This window comes from Octopus bimaculoides, chromosome 29 (genome assembly GCF_046866305.1).
Source record: "Octopus bimaculoides isolate indiv1 chromosome 29, ASM4686630v1, whole genome shotgun sequence".
Classification (NCBI taxonomy): domain Eukaryota; kingdom Metazoa; phylum Mollusca; class Cephalopoda; order Octopoda; family Octopodidae; genus Octopus; species Octopus bimaculoides.
The window spans coordinates 12,322,939-12,342,938 of NC_142956.1; the positions used below are offsets into that span (position 1 = coordinate 12,322,939).

The 20,000-nt window shown below is 40.2% G+C and overlaps 1 long non-coding RNA gene across 1 annotated transcript in view; it reads left to right on the forward strand.

Annotated features, from left to right (window-relative positions):
• The first annotated feature begins 9,907 nt into the window (after window positions 1–9,907).
• The window catches only part of LOC149130352 (uncharacterized), a 100,998-nt gene continuing 90,905 nt past the window's right edge, over window positions 9,908–20,000 (forward strand). Inside the window, exon 1 of the long non-coding RNA XR_016238954.1 lies at window positions 9,908–9,982. This is a non-coding gene — a long non-coding RNA (uncharacterized LOC149130352). The remainder of the gene's footprint in view (window positions 9,983–20,000) is intronic.

Here is a 20,000-nt window from a genome sequence, read left to right on the forward strand (position 1 = left end):
TCAGCCTCTTTTGCCAAATCACTAAGTTATGCAGATGTAAACACATCAACACCAGTTGTCAAGTATTTTGGGGGGACAAACACAGACAACAAAGACACATACATACACACTGATATATATATATATATATATATATATATATATATATATATATATATATATATATATATATATGTATATATATATACACACATATATATATATACATAAATATACATATATATATATGGTGCAGGAGTGGCTTTGTGGTAAGTAGCTTGCTTACCAACCACATGGTTCCAGGTTCAGTCCCACTGCGTGGCACCTTGGGCAAGTGTCTTCTACTATAGCCTCGGGTCGACCAAAGCCTTGTAGACAGAAACTGAAAGAAGCCCGTCGTATATATGTATATGTATATATGTATGTGTGTGTATATGTTTGTCTCTCCCACAACATCACTTGACAACTGATGCTGGTGTGTTTACGTCTCCGTAACTTAGTGGTTTGGCAAAAAGAGACCAATAGAATAAGTTCTAGGCTTACAAAAGAATAGGTCCTGGGGTTGATTTGCTCAACTAGAAGCGGTGCTCCAGCATGGCCACAGTCAAATGACTGAAACAAGTAAAGGAGAACAAGAGTAAAGAGTATATACGATGGGTTTCTTTCGGTTTCTGTCAACAAAATCCACCCACAAGGATTTGGTTGGCCTGAGGCTATAGTAGAAGACACTTGCCTAAGCTACCACACAGTGGGACTGAACCCAGAACCATGGGATTGGGAAGCAAGTTTCTTACCACACAGCTTGCACGTAAGATAAATCAAAAATATAAAATATAAACAAGATAAAGAACAAAAATGTCAAAAGGACGTACCTAATAAATGCATCAGATTGATGCTCAGAGAAGGTTTAAGATAGAAAAAAGGGGGTTTGACATTTCAAGCATGGCTCTTCATCAGAGAGAGTCAAAAAGAAAAAACTTTGGAGAGACTTTTCACTTGCCTATTATTATACACTCACACACATCTGTGCCTTTCTGACAATTATCTGGAGTATTTAATTCTTGAATGTCCTAACACTGGATTATGTTATACCTTTGAATTCCCTCAGAATACATCAATTTTGTAACTTTGATTATATTTTTTAAAATCTTTTATTGTTTTTTCCTGAAGATGTGTAAAAGAATTTTGATTTATTAAGTCTCTTAATGAATTCTTTATACTGAAATATATATTGAAGAAGATAAATATGTTCATTTGAATATATACGTTTTTGTGTCATAACTCCTTTATTATTATTAATATATATATATATATATATATATATATATATATATATATATATATCCATATATACAATGGGCTTCTTTTAGTTTCCGTCTACCAAATCCACTCACAAGGCTTTGGTTGGCCCGAGGCTATAGTAGAGGACACTTGCCCAAGGTTCTAAGCAGTGGGACTGAACCTGGAACCATGTGGTTCGTAAGCAAGCTACTTACCACACAGCCACTCCTGCGCCTACTTTGATTATATTTTTTTAATCTTTTATTGTTTTATTAGTTTCAGTCATTTGACTGTGGCCATGCTGGAGCACCACCTTTAGTCGAAGAAATCGACCCCAGCACTTATTCTTTGTAAGCCTAGTACTTATTCTATTGGTCAATTTTTGCCAGACCGCTATGTTACGGGGACGTAAATATACCAACATTGGTTGTCAAGTGGTGTTGGCAGGACAGACACAGCCACACAAACATACACACACACACACACACACACACATATATATATATATATATATATATATATATATATATATATATATATACATACACATATATACGACGGGCTTCTTTTAGTTTCTGTCTACCAAATCCATTCACAAGGCTTTAGTTGGCCCAAGGCTATATCAGAAGACACTTGCCCAAGGTGCTACGCAGTGGGACTGAACCCAGAACCATGTGGTTGGGAAGCAAGCTTCTAACCACACACAAACAATTTAGTCATAGCAAATTATTACTGTGGGTACCAGAAGCACAGTTATTGTTAGAGAAATGAGTCAAAATTCTTATACTTGCATTAAAATCACATTTATATATGCTTTGCATGAAGATTTAATTGTTTTAACTCTTATTTCTGACAACAACTATGCCTTTAGCACCCACAGTCTCAATTAGTGATGACTAGATTTTTCCTAAATGGCCTTGTAGCTGCTTAAATTTATATATACATATGTGTGTGTGTGTGTGTGTGTGTGAAGGTGCATGGCTCAGTGGTTAGAGTATCAAGCTTGCGATCGAGAGGTTGTGAGTTCGATTCCCGAATCGGGCTGCGTGTTGTGTTCTTGAGTAAGACACTTTATTTCACGTTGCTCCAGTTCACTCACCTGTAGAAATGAGTTGCAACGTCACAGGTACCAAGCTGTATCAAGCTCATTGCCTTTCCCTTGGATGGCATCAGTGGCATGAAGTGGGGAGGCTGGTATGCATGGGCGACTGCTGGTCTTCCATAAACAACCTTGCCCGGAATTGTGCCTTGGAGGTAACTTTCTAGGTGCAATCCCATGGTCATTCATGACCGAAGAGGGTCTCCTCCCATATATATATATATATATATATATATATATATATATATATATATATATATATATATAGGCGCAGGAGTGGCTGTGTGGTAAGTAGCTTGCTTACCAACCACATGGTTCCGGGTTCAGTCCCACTGCGTGGCATCTTGGGCAAGTGTCTTCTACTATAGCCTCGGGCCGACCAAAGCCTTATGAGTGGATTTGGTAGACGGAAACTGAAAGAAGCCCGTCGTATATATGTATCTCTGAGTGGTCGGCGTTAGGAAGGGCATCCAGCTGTAGAAACTCTGCCAAATTTAGATTGGAGCCTGGTGTTGCCATCCGGTTTCACCAGTCCGCAGTCAAATCGCCCAACCCATGCTAGCATGGAAAGCGGATGTTAAACGATGATGATGATGATGATGATGATGATTTGTGTGTCTGTGTTTGTCCCCCTAGCATTGCTTGACAACCGATGCTGGTGTGTTTATATCCCCGTCACTTAGCGGTTCGGCAAAAGAGACCGATAGAATAAGTACTAGGCTTCCAAAGAATAAGTCCTGGGGTCGATATGCTTGACTAAAGGCAGTGCTCCAGCATGGCCGCAGTCAAATGACTAAAACAAGTAAAAGAGTAAAAGAGTATATATATATATGTGTGTGTGTGTGTGTGTATAGACGCAGGTATAGCTGTGCAGTAAGAAGCTTGCTTCTCAATCACTTAGTTCTAGGTTCAGTTCTAAGTTGACCAAAGTGTAGACAGAAACTGAAAGAAGCCCACTGCGTATATGTGTGTGTGCATGCCTTTTTGTCTATGTTTGTCCTCTCGTCACCACTTGACAATTGGTGTTTATGTGTTTACATCGCCATAGCTTAGCAGTTCAGCAAAAGAGACGAGACTCATAGAATAAGTGTTAGGCTTTAAAAAAGTAAGCTCTGGGGTCAATTTGGTTGACTAATACCCTTCAAGGCAGTGTTGTAGCATGGCTGCAGTCAAATGACTGAAACAAATAAAAGATTACACACATGCACACACATGATGGGCTTCTTTTAGTTTCCGTGTACCAGAGGACATTTGTTCAAATGCTAAACAGTGGGATGGAACCTGAGACCATATGATTGCAACGAAATCTTATTAACCTCAGAACCATGCCTGCATGTGACTGTCCTTTGCCTCTGCACACAAGAAAATGAGGTTGGATGGTCATGTTTGGAAGAAGAGGTGGAGGAAGGGGAGAAGGAGGTGAATGAGGAAAGAGGGGAGGATGAAGTGGAAGACAAAGTGGAAGATGATGAGGATAAAGAAGAAGAGGGGTGAGGAAGAAGAGACATGGAAGAGAGGACAAAGTGGATGATAAAGTGAAAGGTGAAGGGGAGGAAGGGGAGGAAGAGGGGAAAGGGGAGGAAGTCAAGGAAGAGGGGGAAAATGAAGAGGATGAAGTGGAGGAAGAGAAGGGAGAGGGGAGGAGGAAAAGGAGAAGGAAGAAGACAAGGAAGAGAGGAATATGAAGAGGAGGAAAAGGAAGAGGGGGTGGAAGAAGAGGAGGAAGAAAAGATGAAGGAAGAGGACAAGGAAGAAAGGAGGATGAAGGGGTAGAGGAAAAGATGAAGGAAGAGGGAGAGGAAGAAGGTTCAGAGGAGAAAGACAAAGATGAGGAGGAGAAAGGAAGAGGATGAAGAAGTAGGAAGAGGTGGTACAGTAGAGAAGAGGGGGAAAATATGAAGGGATGGGTATTGGGGGTGGAGGGGAAAGGCGGATTGGTGTGGCGGGGAAGTCTTTAGCGAAAATGTTGTGCTGCGCATATGAAAACTGTATTAAAAATTATAAAGATTTCCTTCGCTAATTAAATACCGTTTCCCTTTAATTTAATATCCACAGACTGCTCGCCCTACCCACCCCCACCACCACCACATTCACAGCCGTTCGTCCTGCTCTCCCCCACAGCTCACGCCCCCCGCCCCCTGCTGTAGCACCCGTACAAACCCAAGCCACAATTACCTCCCCCCCACTACACCACCAACCCCCATAACCATCCTCCAAGCCTGTATCCCACCATTCAGCTAGTCACTTTATTTTGTCCTGCAGTCACTGCCCCCCACCCACCACCACCACCATCCTACCATTCCCCCCCTACGCCTCCACCGCTCCCACCCCGCTGCCAGTAACAATCCACCAACAGCTCGCCAGACAATCACCCATCAATACCACCACCAACAGCAACATCTTCGATACCACCAGAAACACCACTGCCAATACATCAACACCACCACTATCAACATCACCACCATCACCATCACCACCATCTCCATAGCTACCACCAACACCACCACCATCACCATCTCCACGGCAACCACCAACACCAGCACCAACACCAGCACCACCACCACCTCCATCCCCACCACCACCACCACCAACAGCATTGCAATCAACACCACCATCGTCACCTTAACCACAGCTACCACCAACACCACCACCATCATCATCTCCACGGCAACCACCACCACCACCACCACCACCACTACCTCCATCCCCACCACCACCAACACCATTGCAACCAACACCACCATCGTCACCTTAACCACAACCACCACCATCACCACAATGCTACCACCGAAACTACCACCAGCATCACCACCACCACTAACATCAGACACCAAACCACCAAGACCACACCACGCCACACAGCTACTCCCCGTCAGGCACCACCACGACCACCACCACCAACAACAGCAACACCAACACCAGTCTTTCCCCTGCTTGTATAAAAAGAAAAAATATTTTCTGTGTCTTTTACAAGCGACTGTCTCTTGGACTCTCTGCTCTGTTAATCCCCTGCAATCACCCTCCTCATTTGATGCTAACCATCCCCGACCATTCCCTAGCATCTCCAGCGTCCTCTATCCTGAAGCCTACCTTATTTCTTGCTTCTGTGTCACTAACTTTGCTGTAAAATGTCTTCAGGCTTGTATTAATGGCTTGGACAATTTTTCGAGCTATTTCTTTGTAACCTTATTTAATTGTTGTTCCAGCACGACCACCACCACCGATAACAACTGACTGACAAAATACCTCACCAACCAACTAACCAGCACTAACACTGACTCTAACACCACCACCACCACCACTACTACAACGATTGCTACCATCACAAAAATCACCACCATTACTACTACCACCGCCACTGCTACGACTACCACTACCACCACAAACACTACTATCACCACCCCAACACTAATACCATCACCACAACCACCATTCCACCACTACTACTAACATGACCAGCACCTCCATCACCATTACCTCCATTAAGGAAATTGTTTCTCTATGTCATCACGAGGTCGAATTCATATTGCAGCTAAATTTCTCTCATGCCAAACCTTACTGTCTTTAGATAAGCAAGCAATACATGCGATAGAAAAAATATTCTGGATGGTCATGCAGTATTTTCTACTGTAGCCCTGTGAGTAAATTTGCTTTGCAAGTAAATTTGATAGATAGAAACTGAATGGAAGCCCATCACATATATATATTGCTCATACTGAGTCGCAAACACCACATATATATATAAATACACACACACGTATACAAACATGTATATATACACACACATATATATATGTATATACACGCACACACACACACACACCATCATATCATCATCATCATCGTTTAACGTCCGCTTCAATGCTAGCATGGGTTGGATGATTTGACTGAGGGCTGGCGAGCTAGAAGGCTGCACCAGTCTCCAATCTGATCTGGCAGAGTTTCTACAGCTGGATGCCCTTCCTAATGCCAACCACTCCGAGAGTGTAGTGGGTGCTTTTACGTGCCACTGGCATGAGGGCCAGTCAGGCGATACTGGCGTCGGCCATGCTCAAATGGTGCTTTTTACGTGCCACCTGCACAGGAGCCAGTCTGATAGCACTGGCAACAAATACACTCAAATGGTGCTTTTTTATGTGCCACTGGCATGGGAGCCAGTCAGCGGCCCTGACAACGATCATGCTCGAATGGTGCTTTTAACATTCCACTGGCACGGGTGCCAATCAGACAGTACTGTCATTGGCCATGACAGCAATTTCATTTGCCTCAAAAGGTCTTTGCAAGCATACTTTATTGTCCAATGAATGAAGGGTTCTCTTAGATGGGCTGGTTATACAGCACTGGCATAGGCCACGGTTATGGTTTCACTTGGCTTGCTGGGCCTTCTCAAGCACAGTATAAATCCAAAGGTCTCAGTCACTTGTCATTGCCTTGGTGACGCCCAACGTTTGAAGGTTGTACTTCACCACCTCATCCCAGGTTTTCCTGGGTCTACCTCTTCCACAGATTCCCTCAACTGCTAGGCTGTGATACTTTTTCACACAGCTGTCCTCATCCATTCGCAGCACATGACCATACCATACTTGCACACCACATCTGATGCTTCCTAAGTTCAACTTTTCTCTCGGTGCGTTTACACTCTGTCATGTATGCACACAGACATTACACATCCAGTGGGGCATACTGGCTTCATTCCTTGCAAGCTTACACATGTCCTCAGCAGTCACGGCCAATGTTTCACTATCATGTAGCATAGCTGTTCAGACACAGGCATCATGCAGTCTACCTTTTACTCTGAGAGAGAGGGCGTTTGTCACCAGCAGAGGTAGGATCACTCTGAACCTTGCCCAGGCTATCCTTATTGTAGCAGCTACACTTTCAGAGCATCCACCCCCACTAGTGACTTGGTCACCTTACATATATACATATATATATACACACCCACAGACACATATATGTACACACAGACACATATATATATATATATACATACATATAAATATAAATATAAATAGGCGTAAGAGTGACTGTGTCGTAAGTAGCTTGCTTACGAACCACATGGCTCCGGGTTCAGTCCCACTGACTGGCAAGTGTCTTCTACTATAGCCTCAGGCCGACCAAAGCCTTGTGAGTGAATTTGGAAGATGGAAACTGAAAGAAGCCCGTCGTATATATGTATATATATATATATATATATATATATATATATATATATATATATATATATATGTATGTATGTATGTATTTGTGTGTATATGTTTGTGTGTCTGTGTTTGTCCCCCCCAACATCGCTTGACAACCAATGGTGGTGTGTTTAGGTCTCCGTAACTTAGCAGTTCAGCAAAAGAGACTGATAGAATAAGTACAATGCTTACAAAGAGTAAGTCCTGGGGTCGATTTGCTCGACTAAAAGTGGTGCTCCAGCATGGGCACAATCAAATGACTGAAACGAGTAAAAGTATATACATACATACATACATACATACATACATACATATATATATATATATATATATATATATATATATATATACATTCATATAGATATATATATATATATATACATATATATATGTGTGTGGGAATGAACTTTGCTTGGGATGTTCAAAGCGTTTTCATTGCTCCCACAAAAATTTTAGTGGGTGTTCCCAAGCCAACAAAGAACTGTGCTCATGCACGCATCAGCCTGCAGCCTCCCACTTCTTGAGTATCCATTGCATGCGCTGGTATAGACATGTTCTCTACCTCCCTCTCGATTAGTGGTCCTCAACTGGGGATCCATGCAATGAGATAGTAAACTGGGGATCCGCAAAAGTGTTTCAAGGGCCCCTGAAAAATCTTTGTTTTCGATGTATTGCAAAAAACAGGTTTATGTCTTTAGTTCAACCCACATAGGATAAGGGGTGAAAAAAAAAGGAATTTGGAAAGAAGGATCTATAAAACTAATTTTTAATATATATGTTAGGATCCACAATGAGCAGAACTTACCTGCAGGTATTGGTAGTGCAAATCAGAGGTGCAATCTGTGTGGGTGTTTTTTCAAAATATTGTCTGGTTTAAAAAGCCACATCAGACGCCATGAAAGGGCTAAGGTGTAGGTGCAGGAGGTGGTCAAACTCTGTGTAAGGAGTAGACAACCACCATATATATTGTTTAGTGAACACAGTATATATCTTTATGAGCCACTAAAAGTTTCCTGCAATGAAAACAATTTGACACCATTTTATAACACATCTGGAGTCTCCATTTAACAGATGAAGTATTTTTTATTTGCTCATCTTACCTTCAGGGAACAGTATACTATATATTTATATAAGACCCGGCAAGCCAAGTAAGATTGTTGCCAGTGCCTCTGGATTGGCTCTTGTGCGGGTGGCACATGAGATGCACCATTTTGAGCGTGGCCGTTGCCAGTACCGCCTGACTGGCTCCCGTAGGATTTTCGAGCGAGATCGTTGCCAGTGCCCCTGGACTGGCTTGTGCGGGTGGCACATAAAAGACACCATTTCGAGCGTGGCCGTTTTCGTGCGGGTGACACGTAAAAGCACCCACTACACTCTCTGAGTGGTTGGCGTTAGGAAGGGGCATCCAGCTGTAGAAACTCTGCCAAATTAGATTGGAGCCTGGTGTTGCCATCCGGTTTCACCAGTCCTCAGTCAAATCGTCCAACCCATGCTAGCATGGAAAGCAGACGTTAAACGATGATGATGATGATGATGATATATATATATATAGATAGATAGATAGGTAGGTAGATATGTAGATAGATAGATAGATAGATAGATAGATAGATAGACAAGGTGGTGAACTGGCAGAAACGTTACCATGCTGGGCGATATGCTTAGTGGTATTTCATCAACTGTTACGTTCTGAGTTCAAATTCCGCAGAGGTTGACTTTGCCTTTCATCCTTTAGGGGTCGATAAATTAAGTACCATTTACACACTGGGGTCGATGTAATCGACTTAATCCCTTTGTCTGTCCTTGTTTGTCCCCTCTACATTTAGCCCCTTGTGGGCCATAAAGAAAAAAGGTAGATAGATAGATAGATATAGCGAGAAATATACTATGATAAAATTTATTTTGTCATTGAATATTCTTGTTCAACAACAATTGTTTCGCAATTCAATAAACATGTTTAAATAATTTATTCTATATTTTATAATAAATAATGAATTACTTATATGTCTGTATTAATATATGTACAACTTTTTAATTAATGCAGATATTAAGCTTGCTTATGAGGTTAAAAGAATTCCATGTTTAAAACAGCATTTCAAAGTGCAGAGCCAATTTTGAAAAAAAATTTAAATATGGAAGACAATAAGAATGAAATTAATAAGATATTTTTCTCTAGAAGGGAAAGGAAATTTAGTAAGATATTAAAAGGTGAACATGTAGTAAATAATTTTGGTTATAAGAAAAAGTTTGAATATAAAAGAATGAGTAGGAAAATCAGGACAATTCCATGCAAAAGGAGACAAAAACTGAAAAATTATAATAAAACTGTGCTACCATGATTAAAAATTTTTTTTTTTTAATTTATCAGGACTATTGTCATGTGACCAGGGCATCCATCTTGGATCCAATCTAGAAGATGTCAATTTGACTGCAGAAACAGAAGGTAGGTGTATCCATTTCCATCCTAGAAAAAAATTAACTTTCTGTCTTGCAAAGATGTATTTTCAGGAAGAACTAGAGTAGAACTACAGTTTGGCAGTGTTATTCTTTGGAATATTATCCTGCTTATCAGCAAAATCAGAATTTACTGTAGCCATTAGAATCTGTTGATTCTATCTATCTATCTTTGGCATTATTAGTTTAGTCCCCAAGGTCAACTTTGATTTCATCCTTTCAGGGTCGATAAATTAAGTACCAGTTGCATACTGGGGTTGATCTAATCGACTGGCCCCCTCCCCCCAAATTTCAGGCCTTATGCCTAGACTAGGAAGGATTATTAGTTTAGTCTACAAAACCCTAACAAATAACTACTTGAAAAGGATGCAATCATTATGACATGCTATAAGGGTGGAGGAATGGGGATTTTATTCTTATACTTCAGGGGTTCTCAGCCATTTTTTACCTATGAACCCCTTTGATTACTATTTTATTCTGGTGGACCCCCAAGCCATTCGATGTGTAAAAGCTAGTTTTAGAGAAACTTCTTTTAAGATTCCTTCATTGTTTTTCATACATTAATTTGTGCAGGTTGATCTCTGTAAAGCGTCAGAGAAAGAAACTTAGCTGTTTCTTGCAATACATAACATCTAAAGCAAAATTTTTCCAGTGACCTTTAAAATAATATTGTGGATTCCCAGTTTGCTATTTTGCTATGTGAACCTCACAAAATTCTTCTATGGACCCCAGTTGCAAACCTCTGTTATACACAGTACTTTATATTTTCTTGAGTATCAATGAGGGTCTTGTAACTGTTTCAACACGTAACTGAATGCAGGTTGCATCTATGCAGCAGTTCACATATTTGTCTGAGCGCAATATTGATACTGTGCATGCAGATCCTAATGCTGGGACCCCTATGCAGCAGCTCTCTGATGTGTGTGAGACCATTATGGACACAGCGCTTGGTGATAACAGTGTGGCTCCTATGCAGCAGACCGCTTAGCAGTCTGAGCCATCTACTGACACTCTATTCACAGTGAGTGTACACTGACACTCTATTCACAGTGAGTGTACACTGACACTCTATACACAGGCGGTGAGCTGGCAGAAGCGTTAGCATGCCGGGTGAAATGCTTAGCGGTATTTCGTCTGCCGCTACGTTCTGAGTTCAAATTCTGTCGAGGTTGACTTTGCCTTTCATCCTTTCGGGGTCGATTAAATAAGTACCAGTTACGCACTGGAGTCGATATAATCGACTTAATCCGTTTGCCTGTCCTTGTTTGTCCCCTCTGTGTATAGTCCCTTGTGGGTAGTAAATAAATAACACAGATGGTGATTCTGGGGCCCCTATGCACACACACACACACATAGATATGCGTATATGTGCTTGTGATTGTCAACACCCACCCTGAACAGCTTACCAACTGGTGTTGGTTTGTTTACATCTCATAACTTAGCATTTTTGTAAAAGGAGACCAATATAATAAATACCAGTCTGAAGAAAGTTAAGTTACAGAGGTTGACTTCAACTAAGCTCTTCGAGGTGATGCCCCAGCATGGCCACAGTTCAGTGAGTGAAATTAGTAAAAACAAATATATAAATCATGTGGCAGGTTTTAGCATCATGTGATCTTTTTATCGCATGTCTTCTTTCCTTCTTTCTTCCACAAGTGGCTTCACCAGTTCTCTTTACAACTAAGGCTGATATTCTGAGATACGCTATGGGTTTTATAGACAGGGAATTATCTCCCTTGCTGGGCATTCTTAACCGTGCACGACAGAAACTGGGGGAGGGTTTAAATAGTGGTTTTCTAGAATGCATGGGTGGGGGGAGTCTCTGTTGTGAGGCTACAGAAGAATTTGGACATTGATACACAACATTCTTTGTGGTGTCTCTTCCTCTACGGACAAATATCACCCAGATGACAGTCTAGTTGGTCATTACTTGTTGATGTGAATTCACTCCTACCAGCAAAGAAGACGTTCCATCAGGCACCGAGAATGAGATGATGGAGTTGGAAGTGTCCCATAAGGAAAGTTTATCTAATATGGAGCTGATGCTTTTAGAAAAAAAAAACAAATTGAGAATACAGATGAGACTACAGGAATTCCAACTACACCACTTGAATTGACTACCAAAATTATTGCTAAAGGGTTAGCGCTTATCAACTAAGGCACTTATTGACGAAGGTCTGCTGGTTTTTACTCTCTGAGTGGTTGGCGTTAGGAAGGGCATCCAGCTGTAGAAACTCTGCCAAATTAGATTGGAGCCTGGTGTTGCCATCCGGTTTCACCAGTCCTCAGTCAAATCGTCCAACCCATGCTAGCATGGAAAGCGGACGTTAAACAATGATGATGATGATGATGATGAATGATTCCAATCGTGAAGGTAATGTAAAGAATTGCAAAAGGAGTTTACGAGTTCAATTCCTTTACTGAGCTGCACAAGGAGATGAAGCATCATAAACTTTGGATAAGTTCTTCACCCCAGAAGCTGATCTTATTCCTTTTTATATTTTACTTGTTTCAGCTATTAGACTGCGACCATGCTGGAACATCTCCTTGAAGAATTTATAGTTAAATGAATTGACCCCAGGACTTCTTTTCCTTTTAAACATGGTACTTATTCCATTGATCATTTTTGCCAAACTGCTGTTATGGGGACATAAGCACACCAACACTGGTTGTCAAGCAGTGGTGGGAGACAAACACACACACACACACAACAGGCCTCTTTTGGTTTTTATCTTCTAAATGCACTCACAAGGCTTTGGTCAGACTGAGGCTATGGTAGAAGACATTTGTCCAAGGTGTCACAACAGTAGGACTGATCCCAGAACCATGTGGTTAGGAAGCAAGCCTCTTATTTCTTTATTGCCCACAGGGGGCTAAACATAGAGGGGACAAACAAAGGGATTAAGTCGATTGCAACGACCCCAGTGCGTAACTGGTACTTAATTTATTGACCCTGAAAGGATGAAAGGCAAAGTCGACCTCGGCGGAATTTGAACTCAGAACATAGCGGTGGACAAAATACCGCTAAGCATTTCGCCCGGCGTGCTAACGTTTCTGCCAGCTCGTCGCCTCTTACCACACAGCCATGCCTATTGGTGATAATAAACTATTAGGAAATATTGTCTCTTGTTACCCTGGTAACATTCGTTCCACTAAGTTTGCATATTTTTAATTGGATTAAGAAATTTTGTGCAAGATATTTTGTGACGCCCACAATTTTAGCACCACCATCCCACTGGGTCAGTAGGTTTGCCATGTGCTTGGCACCATCCCTGGCTGCTGTTTCTTACTTTTACTACCCCCAGGGATCAGTAAGATTGCCTTGTGCATAACACCAGCCCCTGATGCAATTTCGTCTTTTGTTTCCAATAATTAAAAATAGATTTAAATTAATGAAAAACACGTAAAATGTTACATCAAAGAGGTGTTATCATTACTGGTACAAGGGTAACACGTCTCTCTTTTACAGCTCTCTAAAAGTAAGCCTTATTGATTTGTCCCGCAGTTTCATTTTGGTCGATTACTTTAAACAGTATTAAAATAAAATCTAACGCATAAAAAATTGACTAACATGTTGATGGATTTAAAAATCAATAGCAAAAATCAATAATGTCTTCATTGATGCTTCTACTTTACTCTGAGTTTGTATGTTAGAATACCGTTTGTTGCTGTTACCATGGCTGTGAAGAGAAAGGGGACTCTGTTGGGAATTGAGCTGAGAAATGAGATTTTACAGTGTCTGGCTGGTGGCGTAAACATATCAATGATTGCATAACAGAACAGCATTTAATTGATTATAGATCGTCATGTGCATGGGGAATGGAAAAACAATCAGAACAGTGAATTCTTTTAGTTTTTTATTTGTCTCCCTTATTAAACTGCAGCCATCCTGGGGCACCATCTGCTGGGTTGAAGGGCAAATCCTACCTCAGCCCATTTTGTTTTTTGTCAGCTTTTATCACATGGAGAGAGATGTGCTTTGCTCAAGAATACAACACACGCCCAGTTTAGAAATCGAACCTATGGTCTGACAGTCATGAGTGTAACTCCGTAACCACTAGGCCACACATGGGGAACAACAAAATTCAGAATAATGACTTCTTTTATCTTTTACTCGTTTCCCTGATTAGTCTCTGGCCATGCTGGGGCACTATTTGCTAGGTCAGAGCGCAAGTTCTACCTCATCCTCTTTTAGTCACATTTTACAACATGAAGAGGAAATCGAACCCATGGTTTGACAATTGTGAGTGTAATACCCTAACCACTAGGCCACACATGGAGAACAACAAAAATCAGAATGACGCCATACATCTTTTATCTGTCTCTAGACTGTGGCCATGCTGGGGCACTGCATTGAAGGGTTTAGTCAAACAAACTGACCCCAATAATTTTTTTTTATTCTATTACTCATTTACTCTTATACTTGTTTCAGTCATTTTGACTGTGGCCATGCTGGAGCACTGCCTTTAGTTGAACTAATCGACCCCAGGACTTATTCTTTGTAAGCCTAGTACTTATTCTATCAGTCTCTTTTGCCAAACCGCTAAGTTATGGGGACGCAAACACACCAACATCGATTGTCAAGCGATGGTGGGGGGACAAACACAAACACACAAATATATGCATATATATATATATATATATATATATATATAAACAAAAGAGGGGGGTGTATTTCCTTGCAGGAAAAAATATAGACAAATTTGTTGTTGAAGATGCACCTAAATTTGAAAGACTTGTATTTGTTTTTAAATAAATTTATTTACATGTTTACCAAACTAAGTTTCTATGATGTCTTTTGTTTATCGATGGTAAAAATTTAAAATTATGTATTAAAAGTTTAAATGTTCATAACAGCCAATAATATAAAAAGATGTGGATCATCTTGTTTAAACGCACAAAATTCAATAGTGTTAGTAGTGGTCAATAAAAAATGTGGATCATTAAAGTTTCAGTCAAGAGGGAGAAAAACAAGGGAGAAATGAAGATAATAAAAAAAAAAGGAGGTTGGTTTATAATTTCTGTGATTCTCTTTCCGTGTGCAGGGACTTTTGCTTGTAATAGCATTTTTGGAATCTGGTGTATTTTTCATTTTTTCTGTGAATGGATCTGATTTTTGATCAGTTAAAGTATTGGTTTTGTCTTGTTTTCCTGGTGGCCAAGTTTGTCATGTGTGTGTGTGTGTGTGAATGATTTGGTTTGGTGGAAAGGTTTATATGCATACGGTGTCCCCAGACCCAGCAAGACCAATGTGGTCAGCACTTCCATTCTTCCACTTGAAGAGATGGAATTTCATCCCAGGCTTGCCATAGCAAAAATATGTGCAGTACGAGATTCTAGTGGGATGACATTTTGTGGAAGAAGGAATAGATGAAGTGATCAGAAGTGGAGTACAAAGTATGGTTTGGCCTTTCCAAGTAACGCTGGGGTCACAACAGTTCCTAGGGACTCCAAAAAATAATGTGACTGATACATTTGATATTTCTCTTGAAAGATGAAATTTGATGCCAGGCCAGCTGCAGCAAAGACATATTCAATAAAGATTAAGAGATTCCCGTGGGATGTCATTCTGGGGAAGAAGGAACAGCCAGATGAAGTGATCAGAGGTGGTGTGTGGGGTATAGTTTAGCAATGTTGATGCCACAATGGTTCCCAAGAACTCTAAGACTAATGTCATCAGTGCATTTGAGAGTCTTCTTGATGAGATGAACTTTGATGCTGTGTCAGCTGGAGCAAAATTATATGCAACAGTGAATAAGAGGTTATAGTGGGATGTCATTCTGGGGAAGAAGGAACAGCCAGATGAAGTGGCCAGAGGTATAGATTGGCCTTGGTTCCAAGGAACCACAAGATGAATGCAGTCGATGTTCCCCATGAATAAATGTGCTTCTCCCTATATTCTTCATATTTTAGGCCTTTTATTTTTTGGGGGGATCCAATCTATATTCTCTCAAAGCACCACCATTTCTTTCAAAAATAACTAAAACCCAAAACATCCCCCTTCTCTCTCTCTCTCACTCTCTCTCTCTCTCTCTTTCCCCATGTGTCTCTTTACATGTATATATTTATGCATGTAGCCATGAATGTATGCATCTGTGTATGTGCGTGTATATATGTGTGTATGTATGTATGGATGGATGGATGGGTGGATGTATGCATGTATGTATTTACATTTCTGTGTATGTAGATATGTGTATGAACATATATATATATATGTATGCATCTATATATATGTGTATGCACGTATGTATATATACATATATATATATATGTATATATACAAATATATCTATATATCTATATATATATATATATATATGTGTGTGTGTGTGTGTGTGTGTGTGTAGTTACATATAAAAATTCATAGATGAATGTATAAATATATATTTCTTTATAAATCTTTATATAAAAATGTGTGTATATGTACATATACACATATATGCACATACCCCTCCTCCAATATTCAATTTAAGCTCATTGTTGTGCCTCTTTCTCTCTTGTTCTTTCTGTCATAATCTATTATTATCATCATCATCATCATCATCATAATAATAATTATTATTATTATTGTTCATATATGTTGCTCTACCCCTTGTCTTCTACCTCCTTGCCCTCCCCTCCGCACCCCACTCCTGCATCACCACCCTCTTCCCCACCCACCCTAGTGTGTCTCATATTTGCTTCTTCAGGCTATGGCATAGTTATATTTATGCAATAACAACAATAAAACTATCACAGTCTCTCCCACCACGACCACCACCACGATCACCATCAGTATCATCACTACTATCACTGCCATCACCATCACCATCATCATAATCACAAGTGCACCAGTACCATCAGCATTGCCATTACCATCACCAAAACTCCTCAAACACTATGTCACTAACACTTATACCACCACCACCACACCACCAACTCTATTACCACTACACCACCACCATTACCACTACACTACACCACCACCACCACACCTACAACACCACCACTACAACCAACAACATCAACACCACTAACACTACTACTGCCACTGCCACAACAACACAGCTACCACACCACTACCACCACAACTATACCACCATCTGTTTCAAACTTTCTAATCAAATCATATAAAGACTGAGCAACTGTGTGAAATATTGGATCAGTCTGACCCCTTCTCTGCACTCCACTTTCATTACACACACATACACGAAGAAATAAGCATCGATGCACACCTATATATATATATATATATACATATATTCACAGACGCATACATAGAGTCGGTATGGATGGATGACAGTGATTTTACTGGGCTTGACAAATCTTCTCAAGTACAGCAAATCGATACGTCTCCCGGACCCTTGTCCTTTCCTCAGTAAGGCTCTGTTTCAAGATTTATGTCTTCCTGGGTTTACCCATTCCAGAAGTCCCCTCCTCAATTAAAGCTTGGTACGTTATCCAGCCGTCTTCACCCATATGCATCACATGACCAAACCAGTGCACATAACATCTGATGCCACTCACACCCATTTTTCCCTTTCTAAATCGTTTACACTCTGTTGCACATGCACACTGACAATAACCCATCCAGTGGAGCATGCCAGCTTCATTTCATTCAAGCCATTGCAAGTCCTCAGTAGTCAACATATGGAGTTTCTACCAACATCGTTTTTACATATTGAAGGGACTTGTGAATTGTTTGTTTTCTGACTTAATAGCTGTATGTACCCAGGCATCATACAATCTGCCTTTCGCTCTGTAGGAGATACTGCTACACCTCATATGTGTCCAGAGCTTGCATTGGGTACAACACGGAGTTTCTACCAACACCCTTCTTACATATCGAGAGGATCCATCTCCCTGAAGGGAATTGAGATTTATCTGTTTTCCTACTTACTAGAACTTTGGTTTTTGCTAAATTAACTCTAAGACCCTTAGATTCCCAGCCTTGCTTCCACACCTGAAACTTCTTCTCTAGGTCAAGTAGTGATTCAGCTATAAGAACAAGGTCATCAGCATAGAGGAGCTTCCAAGGGCAGCTGGTATTGAATTCCTTTAAGGCCTGGAGAACTATGATAAACAAGAGGAGGACGAGAACTGATCTTTGGTGAACTCCTACCTCTACATTGAAGTCATTGCTGTACTCACTGCCAACCTTCACCTTACAGGCAGCAACCCTGTACATGGCTTGTACAGCTCTCACTAACCACTCATCTATTCCTAACTTTTGCATTGACCACCAGATAAAGGAGCAGGGGACCCTGTCAAAGGCTTTCTCTATGTTGACAAATGTCAAGCACGGAGCTATATTTTTGGCTAAATACTTCTCTTGCAGTTACCTAACCAGGAATATAGCATCAGTCATGCTCCTACCTGACACAAACCCAAACTGCATCTCATCTACGCTAACTCTCTTCTTAATTAATTGAGCTATGACCCTTTGTGCGATTTTCATTACCTGGTTCAGCAATTTGATGCCTCTGTAAGTATTTCTGTCAAAGACATCAACTTTGTCTTTCCAGCAGTTGACTATAACACTACTACACCAATCATTGGGTATGGCCTACTCAACTCATAAAGAACCTGATTAACTATACTGGTGACTAAGCTATATCCCCCTTGGCCAGATATTTTAAGCATCTCTGGTGATTCCTCATGGGTTGCAGACTTTCCTTGGCTTCATATCCTTAATTGCTTTATCTTACAATCCGAAACACTTCAAATCGGTCTTGCAGTCCGAAACACTTCAAACCTTTGGTCCTCATGCTACAGAAGATTGGCAAACTTCTTTCCTGCTTCTCCTTAGGCTATGTATACTTGTCTCCTAGTCTCCCTTCTGGTCATCTGATCAGTTCCCTGCTACCACCACACTTCCAATTCTTTCAGGCCTGCTTTTTTTTCTTTAATGGCCCATCAACTACACTACTCTATCAGCAAGTCACCAGAGGTCAAGAAGGGACTTTGTACCAGCCACATATTTGGTCAGTGACCCTCAACAGGTCCCGTAGAAATCTCCAGTTCTCCTCCACGTTATATGTCACAGCATTCTCCTCTTTTTCATCAAATGCTTCAAGTAATATGTCCCTAAACCTGTGACCAGTCAGGGGATCCTTAAGCTTCCAGACTTTTTCTTTTTGTCACTGATTGTCTTTTTGTCTTCTATTTGTATATAAACAGATCAAAAATGGAAGACAGACAAGTAAAACATTTGACGTTATTCAAGGATATTTACCCCATAATAAAGCTCACATAAAATTTAAAGTCACTGTCTAGCAAATCCATTCATAGGTCTTTGATCAGCCTGGGGCTACAGCAGAAGACACTAGAGTAGAAGACACACAGCCAGACTGAAACCTGCACTGTCTGATTGGGAAGCAAGCATCTTACCACAAACCCATGCCTGCGCGCGCACACACACACACACACACACACACACACACACACACACACACACACACACACACACACACACACACACACACACACACACACACACACACACACACACACACACACACACACACACACACACACACACACACACACACACACACACACACACACACACACACACACACACACACACACACACACACACACTAATCAACATATATAAAAGAACATAGATATGTGTATGTGTGTATATATATATACATATATATATATATATGTATGTATATATAGATATATGTATGTATATATATATATATATATATATATATATATATATATAGGTCCATTCATATATATATATTGTATACGTGTATGTATATATATATATATATATATATATATATATATATATATCAATGTGTGTGTATATATATATATATATATATATATATATATATATATATATATATATATATATATATATATATATATCAATGTACATAGGACTATATATATGTACATATATATATATATATGTATGTATACATAAATATGCATGAAATTATATATTTATATAGATGTACTAGATTTACTTACATATGTACATACACATATATGCAAATAAATGTATA